A 12,347-nucleotide genomic window follows, 5' to 3' on the forward strand; every position below is an offset into this window, starting at 1 on the left:
TAGGTAAGAGTTTTACCTATGTCTCTGAAGTCTTCTGACACAGTTTGGATAGAATTCTGTTAAGAGTCTGATTTGCTCTTTCAACTCTGACTAGGAATTGGGGCCACCAACTACTGTGGTGATGGTATTGTATGCCCAAAGCAGAGGACACTTGCCGAGTAATTTTAGGAACAAAAGAAGGACCATTATCACTTTCTAAAGACTTAGAAGGTCCAAATCAGGGACTGATTTCTTTTAATAAATACTTAGTAGCATCCTGGGCCTTCTCAGTTCTACTTGGGTATGCTTCCACCCACCCCATGAAGGTATCAATGAACACTAGTATTTATTTCCATGGGAGAGTGGCATTTGGGGCAAAATCTATTTGCCAATCCTCTCCTGAGTAGGTTCCCCATCTTTCAATGGGGGTTAAGAGGGCAGGGACCTAACCTCTCCTCCTGGGGTGCTAGCATAGCATAAATCACAGGACTTTGTAACTTCCGTGGTAGTCTAATGGAGTCCGAATCCTGTAAAAATTCTATCAACCAGTGAGGTCATTGCATCTCTGCCTAAATGAGAGGAATTGGGAAGCCCCTTAATGATTTTGCATGGAAGGTTCTGAGGGAGGACTAATTGGTGATTCAATTCCTACCATCGCTCAGCTTTTAGCTGATATTCTCATTTGCAAGCCTGGTCATTTTTCTCCTTTGTGTATTGTGGTCTCTGTTGGGGGGCCAGAATTCTGTGGGAGTAGGCAAGCAAGGCTGATTGTAAAGCAGCCCCTTTGGCTGCAGTTCAGCCAGGTTGTTTCCTGTAATAATATCTGCGTCCCCCTTTTTGATGTCCTTTACAGTGAATTACAGCTTCCTCTGCAGGTTCTGATACTGCTTGTAGAAGAGCAAGCATTTCCTGGCGATGTTGGGTAGGGGAGTTCTTTGCTGTTAACAGTCCTTGTTCTTTCCATATTGCTGCATGTGCATGCAGGATGAGGAAGGCATACTCAGAGTCTGTGTAAATATGACTCTTTGTCCCTTTCCCAGCTATAAGGCTCTAGTCAAGGCAATGAGCTCAGCCTTCTGGGCAGAGGTGTTAGGAAGCAATGTCAGGGATTCAATGACCTGATTAAGATCTACTCATGCATATACAGCCTTTTAGATTCCTTCCTTTATAAAACTACTGACATCAGTAACCCATACTTGTGAGGTGGCCCAGAAAAGCGGCGAAGAGAACAAAGAAAACCGAGAGAATCAGAAAGAAAAAGGAGAAGTTTATTTGCGTTCTCGGGGCGAGACCCACTGACCCAAAAGGTCGGGCCAGTGAATTTCGCGCCTCCAGGGAGGGAGGGGAATCCTTTTATTCAGGTGTTCGGTGAGGGCGGGGGGCCTGAACTGAGGAAGTCTCCACCGCAGGGGTCATCATGGCATTCAACTGAGGAAGTCTCAGCTGCAGGGGAGTGGGCGGAATATTCCTTTATCTGGATTATCTAGTGGCTGATCCTTTAGATCAGACCTGTTCTAAACTTGTTCTACAACTTCTATGCAGGAGTGTAAAATCTCTTTTTCCTCCTCAGGCAGGAAGTTGGCTGGGTTAAAGTTTTGACATACTTTAAGAGTTGCTTCAGGGCAGCCTAGGAGTCAATCCTGGTACGTAGTAAGTTGTCCCCCTGTCAGCCATTGATGGCCTTTAATTTCTAGGACTCCTTGAACCTGATGTGGGGTCAGGACCTCTAGTGGGTGTCCTAATGTTAACTTTGTGGCCTCTTCTATCAGGAACACTGTGGCTGCAAGGGCCCTTAAACATGTTGGCCATCCTGCTGCCACTGGGTGTAATGATTTAGGAAAATAGGACACAGGTCTTGTCTCTGGCCCTAATCTTTGGGTAAGAATTCCTAAAGCCACCCCTTGTTTCTCGGCCACATATGGCTTTCCCAGATTGGGATCTTCAGTGCTGGGGCTGTTGTGAGCAAATCCTTACATTTACTGAAGGCCTGCAGCTGCGTGTGTGTCCATTCTAGTGTGTTTGAATCAGGGCCTTTTAGGGATTCATATAGTGGCTTAGCAATGAGTCCTAATCCTGGCATCCAGATTTGTTAGGAACTTGCCATGCCAAGAAGTGTTCGGGGTGGCCTTATACATAGGATAGGCTCTTTTTAAATATATTTTATTGATTTTTTACAGAGAGGAAGGGAGAGGGATAGAGACTTAGAAACATGGATGAGAGAGAAACATCGAACAGCTGCTTCCTGGACACCCCCCTATGGGGATGTGCCAACCAAGGTACATGCCCTTGGCTGGAATCGAACCTGGGACCCTTCAGTCCACAGGCCGATGCTCTATCCACTGAGCCAAACCGGTTAGGGCAGATAGGCTCTTTACATTGGGCGGACAACTTTTGCTCACCAGGGCTAAGGACATGGCCAAGATATGTTATTGTCTGTTTAGAAATTTGGGCCTTTGCAGGGGCAACTTTGTATCTTCATATTTGCCAGTGATACACTGCTAAAAGGTTAATATCCAAAATACATAAAGAACTCATACAACTTAACAAAAGTAAGACAAACAATCCAATTGAAAAATGGGCAAGGACCTAAATAGACACACCTGTCGGAATGGCTACCACTGAGAAATCAACAAATGACAAGCGCTGGCGAGGATGTGGAGAAAAGGGAACCTTACTACACTGCTGGTGGGAATGCAGACTGGTACAGCCATTATGGAAAAAAGTATGGAGTATCCTCAAAAAATGAAGTATGGAACTGCCATTTGACCCAGCACAATTTACAATAGCTAAGATCTGGAAACAGCCAAGTGCCCATCAGTAGATGAGTGAATAAAAAAGCTGTGGGACATTTACACCATGGAATACTATGCAGCACTTAAAAAGAAGAATCTCGTACCCTTTGAGACAGCATTGAGGGCCTGGAGAGTATTATGCTAAGTAAAATAAACCAGTCAGAGAAAGGCAAGCATCACCTGATCTCAACTCATATGTGGGATCTAATGAACAAAATAAACTGTTAAACAAAAGAGATCCAGAGACGTAGAAGCATGGAACAGACTGTGGCATCTCAGAGGGAAGGGAGGGGTGGGTGTGTGGTTGGGAAGAGATCAACCAAATATTTTGCCTGTGTATATGCATAACCCATGGACGCAGAAAATAGTGTGGTGGAGGCCTGGGGCAGGGGGAGACTAGAAGGTGTCAATGCGGGGGGGGGGAGGGGAGGAAGGAACATACGTAATGCTGTCAACAATAAAGATTTTTTAAAATACAAAGAAAATAGAACCAGAATCCAGCACTTACCTATACCTCTATCACCACCATCTCACACCAGTTATTTACAGCTTTACTCACCTATAGTCAACTTCTAACAGAGCAAGCAGGGCAACCTTTTCAAAATATAAGGTGAATTGAGTTCTAACTTGGTTCTATGTCCACCAATGCTTTTCCACTTCACAAAAAGTAAAGCAAAAGTCTTTACAATGACCTGTCAGGTTGCACAAGATCTAAACCCTCTTTATTTCTCTCACTTGACCATAAGCAGAAATTTCAAAGTGTATCATAGTTTGAACAATGGCACAAACAGCACAGCTTCCTCAGAAGTTACAACAGGGTACCTGCTTTTCCTCTGCCACATTCCTGCCACATGACTACATTCCAAACTCAGTGTTGCCTGCACGGATCCTGTGACATACCTACAGTAGCCTGAACATGGACTCTGCAGGTGCACCTAAAGAAGTGGATGGCCAGGATAGTGTTCCTGGGACACACATTCAGAGTCTTTGGGTACCTACAAAGATGAAGGTTGACTTCTTTCCACTGAAACCAAAAATAGCAGTATTCAGAAAGCAGTATACAGGGCAAGGAGAGGACAAGGAGTTAATGATTTCAGCAGAAGGACAAGGTCATCCCTTCTCTTTGTTCAGGCCTGAGGATTGGTGACTCGTGTGTGACCCGAGGAGTGATGGTGTTTGAGGTAGCTGAGCCCACAGCCAAGCCAGTGGGTCTCCAAAAGGATGAAAGTAGAGGATTTGCATCGAAACCCTGGGGGTCAGCCTTTGCCTTCCTTCACCTCCCTACCCCGATGACTCCCAAACATGTAGTTTTTAGACTCAGCCTCTCCTGTAAATGTCAGACTAATTTACTCAACTACTAACGACAGATAGCTATATTAGAGACTTCTAAAACCAAACCTCTCCAAAATAGAACTCTTAAGCTCCTACCAAAATCCGCTCAAAATACACCCTTCACCCAGTTCCTTAGTCCACAAGTCTAGGCATCTTCCTTGATCCCTCTTTTCTCTAATATCCCTTCTATAATCCATTTAACAAGTGAGTCCTGTCACTGCCACATTAAACTTATATCATGAACTTGATCAGTTCTTACCAAATCGATGGCTAATACATGAAGCTGACCCCAATCATTTCTCCCTTAGATTACCACCAAGGCCTCTACCCAAGTCCCCTGCTTGTGGACTACCATACACTGTCCTATGGCCTCCACTGTACTTCTCCATGGAGAGCAACCGGAAAGATCCTTTTTAGCAAGAAAATCAGAGCATGTCACTCCCCTGCTCAAAACACTCCAATGACTTCCCAGCAGGTGTCGAATAAAAGTGAAAATCTTTAGCAGGGCCTTAGGGTCCTATGTGGTCTGATTCTACTTACTGCATACACTTCACCTCTACACACCATCCCATCAACATGGTCAGCTCTCTCCTGCCTCCAGGATTTTATACTGTCTGTTACCTCTTCCCAGAAAGTATTCCCTCAGGAGACTGGAAAGACTGGACACTTCACATCATGTGGGTTTTGGTTCAATTACTATCTCATAGACCATCCTACCTGAAATAGCCTTCATCTCCACCCTCTACATAAGACCCCAACAACATGTTTTCCTTCTTAGTGCTGAAACCTCCTGAAATTATATTCTCTTAGTTCGTTTGTTTAATACCTGTACCTTTCAAAAAAAATAATTTCCCTCTGAGGTCAAGACTTTGTTTCATTTGCCATTGTTTCTTCAAACCGCGCACCTGTGCCTGGTACATAGAAGGTGCTGAATACACATTTGTCTCAGGATAGAGCAAGATAATGCCAACCTGCCAGCCACAGAGCATGATGATGGCTTCAATTCCACAGGTGAAAGTGAAATTTCTACTTGAGAAAAATTACATAGTGTAAATGGTTATTAGACAGAGGAATCCCAGCGATCTCCTTATAACCCCAGGAAAGGCAGAGAACAAGGAGAGGGAAACAGAATGAGTGGGATCCTGGCTTTCCTTTTCCTAGCTGTGTGTGACTTTAAGTAAGAGACTCAACCTCCCCCAGCCTCAATTTCTCATTTGTTCCAAAGATCAAATGAGATTATAATATAAAGAGCACCTTAAGGTTAGATCCTGAGCAACGCTGCTTCCTTACATGCCTACTTCTCTCTTTCTCGTGACAATAATGAAATCTTGCATCTAAAATGGTGACAAATAATGAAATCTTGCAGCTAAAATGGCACATAAATAATGAACTGCATCAGTCAGAACCCGGGACCTCAGACCAAAGAATCCTCTGAGAAATAGTTGGCACTTCCATTTTACAGAGGAGCATAGTGCTCTATCAGTAAATGCTTATCTATTTAAGCATTTAAAAGACACTAAAAGACACAAAGATAAATACAATGTCATAACCACCATAGTGCCAATGGAGGGCTGAGCATATACCAGACACTGTGCTAAGAGCTGAAGACAGGTTACCACGCTGAATCTTCACAACAACAGGGTGAGAGTTTATAATCAGCAAACCGAGGTTCCAAGTACCCTGTTTAAGGTCAGACAGCCAGCAAGTGGCAGCTAGGATTTCACTGACCAGTCTGTTTATTTCTATAACCTGGGCTGCAAACTGAGTAGAAATTTCTGCTTTCCACAGACCAAACCAACCAAAACCTTATTTGGGAAAATTTGGAAACACCAAAATAGTGTTTCTTATTATAAGATCACACATTTTGTAAAGTGTTTCATATATTTAAAATGTAACAGTGCAGATATGTACCCCCATTTTCCTCCCCCCATCACCTCCCTTCACACAGCTCCTGCCACACCCCAGTCCTTCACAGCACCATTATCTGTGTTAAGTTTATTCTTTTTAAAAATTTTATATTTATTGTTGACAGTATTGCAGATGTCTCCCCCCACCCCCGCCCATTGACCCCTTCCACCCAGGTCCCTGTCTCGCCCCAGGCCTTTACCGCACTACTGTCTGTCCATGGGTTATGCAGAGATGCATATAAGTTCTTTGGTTAATCGCTTCCAGCCCCCCACCTTCCCTCTGAAATTTTTCATTCTGTTGCATGCTTACATGTCTCTGGATCTATTTTGTTTGTCGGTTTATTGTGTTCATTAGAATTCACATAAAAGTGAGATCATGTGATACTTGTCTTTCTCTGACTGGCTTATTTTGCTTAGCATAATACTCTCCAGGTCCATCCATGCTCTTTCAAAGGTAAGAGGTCCTTATTTTTTACAGATGCATAATATTCACACCACCATTGTCTGTGTTTAATTTACTCATAACAATGTAGTTATATTTTAAAAAGAAGACACGTATGTACATTATTAAAAAACAGGGCTCACAGTGCAGACCAACCACACTGGGAAGCCTCTGAGAACCATTTAGGGTTCTGACAGCAGTACCACATGGGCAGAGTAGGGATAAATAATAGTGCTTTGGGGAGAATCATAGTGACCAGTAGTGTAGCTAAAGAAGGGGCCTCACAGTGTACCCTCGGGAACAACTGACTGCAAAGTTCTAGATCTCTCCAACAGCCTCCAAACATGGCTTCCAGCTGCAGAAAGTGGACAAATTCAGACATACTGGGCACAGGTATGGGGGTGGAGGGTGCTGGACACAGCACAACTGCAGAACTAGAGTTCAGATAAGCACGTGTGTTCATACCACGTAACATAGCTGTACATCGTTTACAAAAGGAGTTCCGAACTCCCTGTCACCACTTTGGCAGCAGGTCAGGCCATCTCAATTTCTGACACATAGACACCCTCATCAGGAGTAAGGCTGTCCTGTGTGGTGGGGACAGGCCTTTAACTGAGGATAAAGCTCTCACAGCTACAGCATTACTTGAACATCCTAAACAAAAAAGATGTTAATTGTTAATTTCACATGTACAAGCTAAAATTACTTCATATCCCATACCCCAAGGAGGGGGTGTCAATCATCTTCTTACACAGTGGAGTCATACACACCTTTGATCATGCGTTAGCAAGTGCAATTAGGGGGTAGAGGAAAGAGGTTCCATATCTAAAATTTGTACTTATAGCTATGAGAACACCTTTAAAGTATTTTTTTGAGCCAAAACAGTGTCTAAGGACCCACTAAGCCAGGGTTGGGCAAACTTTTTGACTTGAGGGCCACAGTGGGTTCTTAAACTGGACTCAGAAGAAGGAGCTGCAGCCGTGTTTCCGGACATTGCCATGTTAACACTGCTGCTGGTGAAGGAGCGGAGGGGAGAGCAAGAGAACCCTCCGCTCTTTTGGCTCCGCAGGTCGGATAGAACAGCCGAATGGGCCGGATCCGGCCCGTGGGCCGTAATTTGCCCACAGCTGCACTAAACCAATGAGGGAATTTTATCCGTAAGTAAGTTAGGCCCATGGTAATGGAACCTATCCAGGGTTTCAAGCACACCTAAACTGAAGAGAAATTAAAGCCATTCCTGTAAAATAGGTCCAGTGTAGGCACAGGAAGCCACAGCTACCTGACTGATTAGGGCTTCTTAGGAATGGATGTTGATTGAATCGAGGATTCTAAAAGGACCATTCACTATGAAAACCTTTCAAAGTTCTTGCTGTGGAAAAATAAACAACATCAGTGGCAATATTCGCCAATCATGCATGTCCCACTCTACTAAGTGTTAGGGGTTAAGTGTTAGCATAAGGCTCCCTGCGGGTTCTCTGACACAAAGGTGCATAGCACAGCCTGTGTTAGGAACAAACAGTTGAGGCACCCTGAGCACCATTCTATTAGTCACAGATTAAACATGTGACCCTTTACTCAGCCAGTCCATCTTATTAAAGCCCCATGGAAGAGAAATCCCTTATATGTCACTTGTTGTCAAAATGGGTTGCCAACAAGTTTTGGTCTTTGAGCCCTTTATAATACAATGGACCAGATGATATATCCACCAATCCCTGGGGCTGAGGGCCTGTAACCTTCTGGTGATTTGATCTCATGCTGGAACAGATGGCACAGAAAGAGAAGATAAAGCACAGATGACCCTGAAAAGGACAGATGTTAGTAGAGGTTTAGTCTACTGGTGGAGCCTGCCACCCACAGCAACCAAAACCAAATGTGCCTCCTTCGGCTTAAACGTAGGGGTAAGCAGATACATTTAAGCTCCAAGCGGATGATGAAATGGAGCTTGATTGAGCAAGCCAAAAAAAAAAAAGGAAATGGAATGAAATGAAAGGAAAGGAAAGGGAAAAAAAGAAAAGAAAAAAGAAAAGAAAAGAAAGAAAAGGAAAGAAAAGGAAAGAAAAGAAAAGAAAAGAAAAGAAAAGAAAAGAAAAGAAAAGAAAAGAAAAGAAACCTGGACCCTCAGTCCAGCAATCAGTTAGCTAAAGAGTATGCACCCACTTCTATAGGTAGAACCACACCAGCTTTGTAGTTTGAAAAAAAAAAAAGTGCCAGAATATGAAGCTAACTTCAATGTTCCAAATGAGCTCTAGTGGATAACTTGGCCATTCTCCATCCATGCAGCAAGAAGAGAGTTGGCACCCTAGCCTGTAACTTAGCATCCCCACAAGAGTAAGGTAGCCTTGCCTGTCAACAGGAAGATACTGAGAGAAGAGAGAACACACATTAAGTAAAGAGCATTGAAATTAATTGTTGGTAAATATGGAATAGGGTACTAGGAGCTGAAGAGCATTCTGGAAAAAAAAAATGACTTTCTTCCACAGCCTCATATATGCTTTAGCAGCTCAGTGTGGTAGAAACAGGCAAAGGCAAGGAGATGAGCATTGGCTATCTCGGAGTGGACAGAAAGTTAGCATTCAGCCCTGAGGGGTTAGTAAGGCATATACTCCAGGAAATAATCATTACAAAGGCCAAGAACCTCATTACAAGCAGCACACAGCTGGGGCAGGTGCTGGGGCCGCTATTCTTTCCAGCACATGGGAGGCCTCTGATGTCACAATTGGGGATGCTGAAAATTTTTCTGTTGTGAGATAACGTGATACAAAAACTTTGTCTGACTTTAGCTGGTGCTGAGAATCCAATTCCAAGTCTAAATGAGTTTTCTTGCTAATCAGCAGGTTAGAATGCTGGGAACTTGAGCCATACAGTTATTCCTTCTGCAGTCTGTATCAGGAATTCCTGTTTCCTTTGTAAAAAGGTCCTGTGATAGCACAGCTGACGATTATTGGTTAATGTATGCAGCCCTATGCCCAGATGGGAATGAAGCCACCAATGACAGATTGGTTTGAAAAAGGGACATGTGACATGTAGCAGTTGCCATACAGACCTGAAGCCCAACAGTGGAGCTGTCAGAGTGGGATGATTCCTTCTAAGAACAGATAATTAATACAATTACTAAAAACTCCACCAAAAGAGCACCTAGGCAGTGATTAGAAGGGTCACCTCCTGCATCCAGGGAACGGTATTTCTTAAGCAGAAGGATCCAGGTTAAATGTCTAGTTGCTAGTGTCCATTTTCTTCCTATATGCCCACCTGAAACCACTCCTATAACCTTCACAAGTAGCATGTCCACAGGCAGATATTGGCAGCCCCCAAATGCTGCTGAGGCTAATTCCGTCTGGTGCGATCTGCATTCTGCGTTGGGGGTTGAGTCTCACTGTCAGCCAGCCTGAGGGTAGAGCCCATGTATGAATGGCCAATAGTAATCAAGACTCAATTACAATGGGGGGGCACACAACATGCACAAGGGACATTCTTAGAGCACCCAGTCCTGGTGATCAGCGACACTGTGCCACTGGGTTCCACAGGTAACCTATAAGGCAACCCTACCAAGACTGCGAGTGGAAGCAGATCTACCCAATACATAAAAACAAACACAATCAGGCAGCCAAAATGGAAAGGCAAAGAAACAGGCCTCAAATGAAGGAACAGGAGAATTCTCAAGAGCAACATCTAAAGGAAGTGGAGGTAAGCAATTTATCAGATATAGATTTCAGAGTAATGATTATAAGCATGCTCAACAGCATAAAAAATGATACAGCAACCATAAAAAAGGGCCAGTCAGAAGTGAAGAATGCCATCATAACTAAAATAAAGAATACACTGGAAGGGATAAACAGCATGCTCCATGAAGCAGAGGACCAAATCAGCAAATTGGAAGACAAGGTGGGAAAAACAAACAAACAAAAAGAAACACCCATCAGAACGGAAAAAAAAAAAAGATTTTAAAAAATGAGGAGGCCGGCCAGCATGGCTCAGTGCTTGAGCATCGACCTATGAACCAGGAGGTCATGGTTCCATTCCCAGTCCAAGCTCATGCTAGGGTTGCAGGCTCAATCGCCAGTAGGGGGCATGCAGGTGGCAGCCGATCAATGATCCTCTCTCATCATCGATGTTTCTCTCTCTCTTCCTCTCCTTTCCTCTCTGAAATTAATCTTATCCAATAAAGATAGACTATGCAAATTGACCATCACACCATAATGGTCCAGATGGCTGCGCCCACAGCTGAGGCAGGGATTCAGTAACACAAGGTGGCTGAACCCACAGCAGAGGCGTAGTTCCCATAATGAGTTTTAATGAGCAGTCAGCAGACACCTGAGGGTGTGTGGTGCTGGTCTGCAGCAGGAGACCTGAGGCTGCGCCCCCCCACCTGATGGAGCTTGACGGGGGACCTCAGTGCATGCCCCCATCCTGGCAGGGTTTGATGGGGGACCTCAGGCCAAACCCCTGCCCCAGCGCCAGTCCAGGAGACCTGAGGCCATGCCCCCCACCATGTGGGGCTTGATGGGGGAACTCAGGCTGTGCCTCCCACCTGTGGGGCTCTACAGGGGACCTCAGGCCATGACCCGTGCCCTGTGGGGCTTGATGGTGATCTCAAGGCATGGCCCCTGCTGAGGTTGGGAGACCTCAGGCCATGCTCCCAGCTCTGGCTTCTCGCCCTGGTCCGGGCCAGGGGACCTCAAGCGGTTCCCATGGCCTGGCACTGGGCCAGGTGACCTGAGCCCGTGGCCCCCACCCTGGGGGCTTGAAGGGGTTGGGGCAGACCGGGTCTGGCTCTCGCCTAATGGGGTTGGGGCCGTCTGGGTCTGGGTCTCATATGATTTTGAGGCACACATCAGTGGGCAGGGACTTGACTCTGGATCCTGTGGCGCACCCCAGACCCTGACAGGAGAAAGATTTTCATATACATTTACTTATTTTCTTTCATCTCTGACACTTCTATTATAGAGAAAGGGCAAATAGCAATATTAAAATAATTCCTCTAATTAACTCCCTTTTAATGTGCATGAATTTCATGCACCAGGTCACTAGTACAAACATAAAAACACCTGCATGATAAGGGTACCAGACAGAGAAGAGAGAGAAGAAGGGGGTCGAGAAGCTAGTTGAAAAAATAATGTCTGAAAAATTCCTTGACCTGGTGAAGGACAAAGACATACAAGTCCAGGAAGTGCACGCCCCAAACAAGATGGACCCAAAGAGGCCCACACCAAGACACATCATGATTAAAATGCCAAAGGTTAAACACAAAGAGAGAGTCTTAAAAGCTGCAAGAGAAAGGCAGTCAGTTACCTACAAGGGAGCTCCCATAAGATTGCCAACTGATTTCTCAACAGAAATATTTCAGGCCAGAGGGATTGGTATGAAATATGCAAAGTGATTAAAAACAAGGACCTACAACTAAGGCTACCTTACCCAGCAAGGCTATCATTTAAAATTGAAGAAAACATAAAGAGCTTCCCTGACAAGAAAAAGCTAAAGTAGTTGTTACCGCCAAACCAGCATTACAAGAAATGTTAACTGGTTTGCTTTAAGATGCAAAAGAAGAAAAAGAAAGAAAGAAAAACATAGTGCAAGAAAATAAAATGGCAATATATACATACTTATCAATTATCACTTTAAATGTAAATGGCTTAAATGCTCCAATCAAAGGATGTAAGGTAGGTGAATGGATAAGAAAACAACATCCATGTATATGTTGTCTTCAAGAGACTCACCCCAGAATGAGAGATGCACACAGACTAAAAGTAAAGGGATGGGAAAAGACATTTCATACAAGTGGAAGGAAAAAAAAGCTGGGGTAGCAATACTTATATCTGACAAAATCAACTTTAAAATCAAGGATATAGTAAGAGGCAAAGAAAAATAATGATAAAGGGATCAATTTAACAAGAGGAT

The sequence above is a fragment of the Myotis davidii genome, unplaced genomic scaffold (genome assembly GCF_000327345.1).
Source record: "Myotis davidii unplaced genomic scaffold, ASM32734v1 scaffold1050, whole genome shotgun sequence".
In the NCBI taxonomy this organism is placed as follows: Eukaryota; Metazoa; Chordata; class Mammalia; order Chiroptera; family Vespertilionidae; genus Myotis; species Myotis davidii.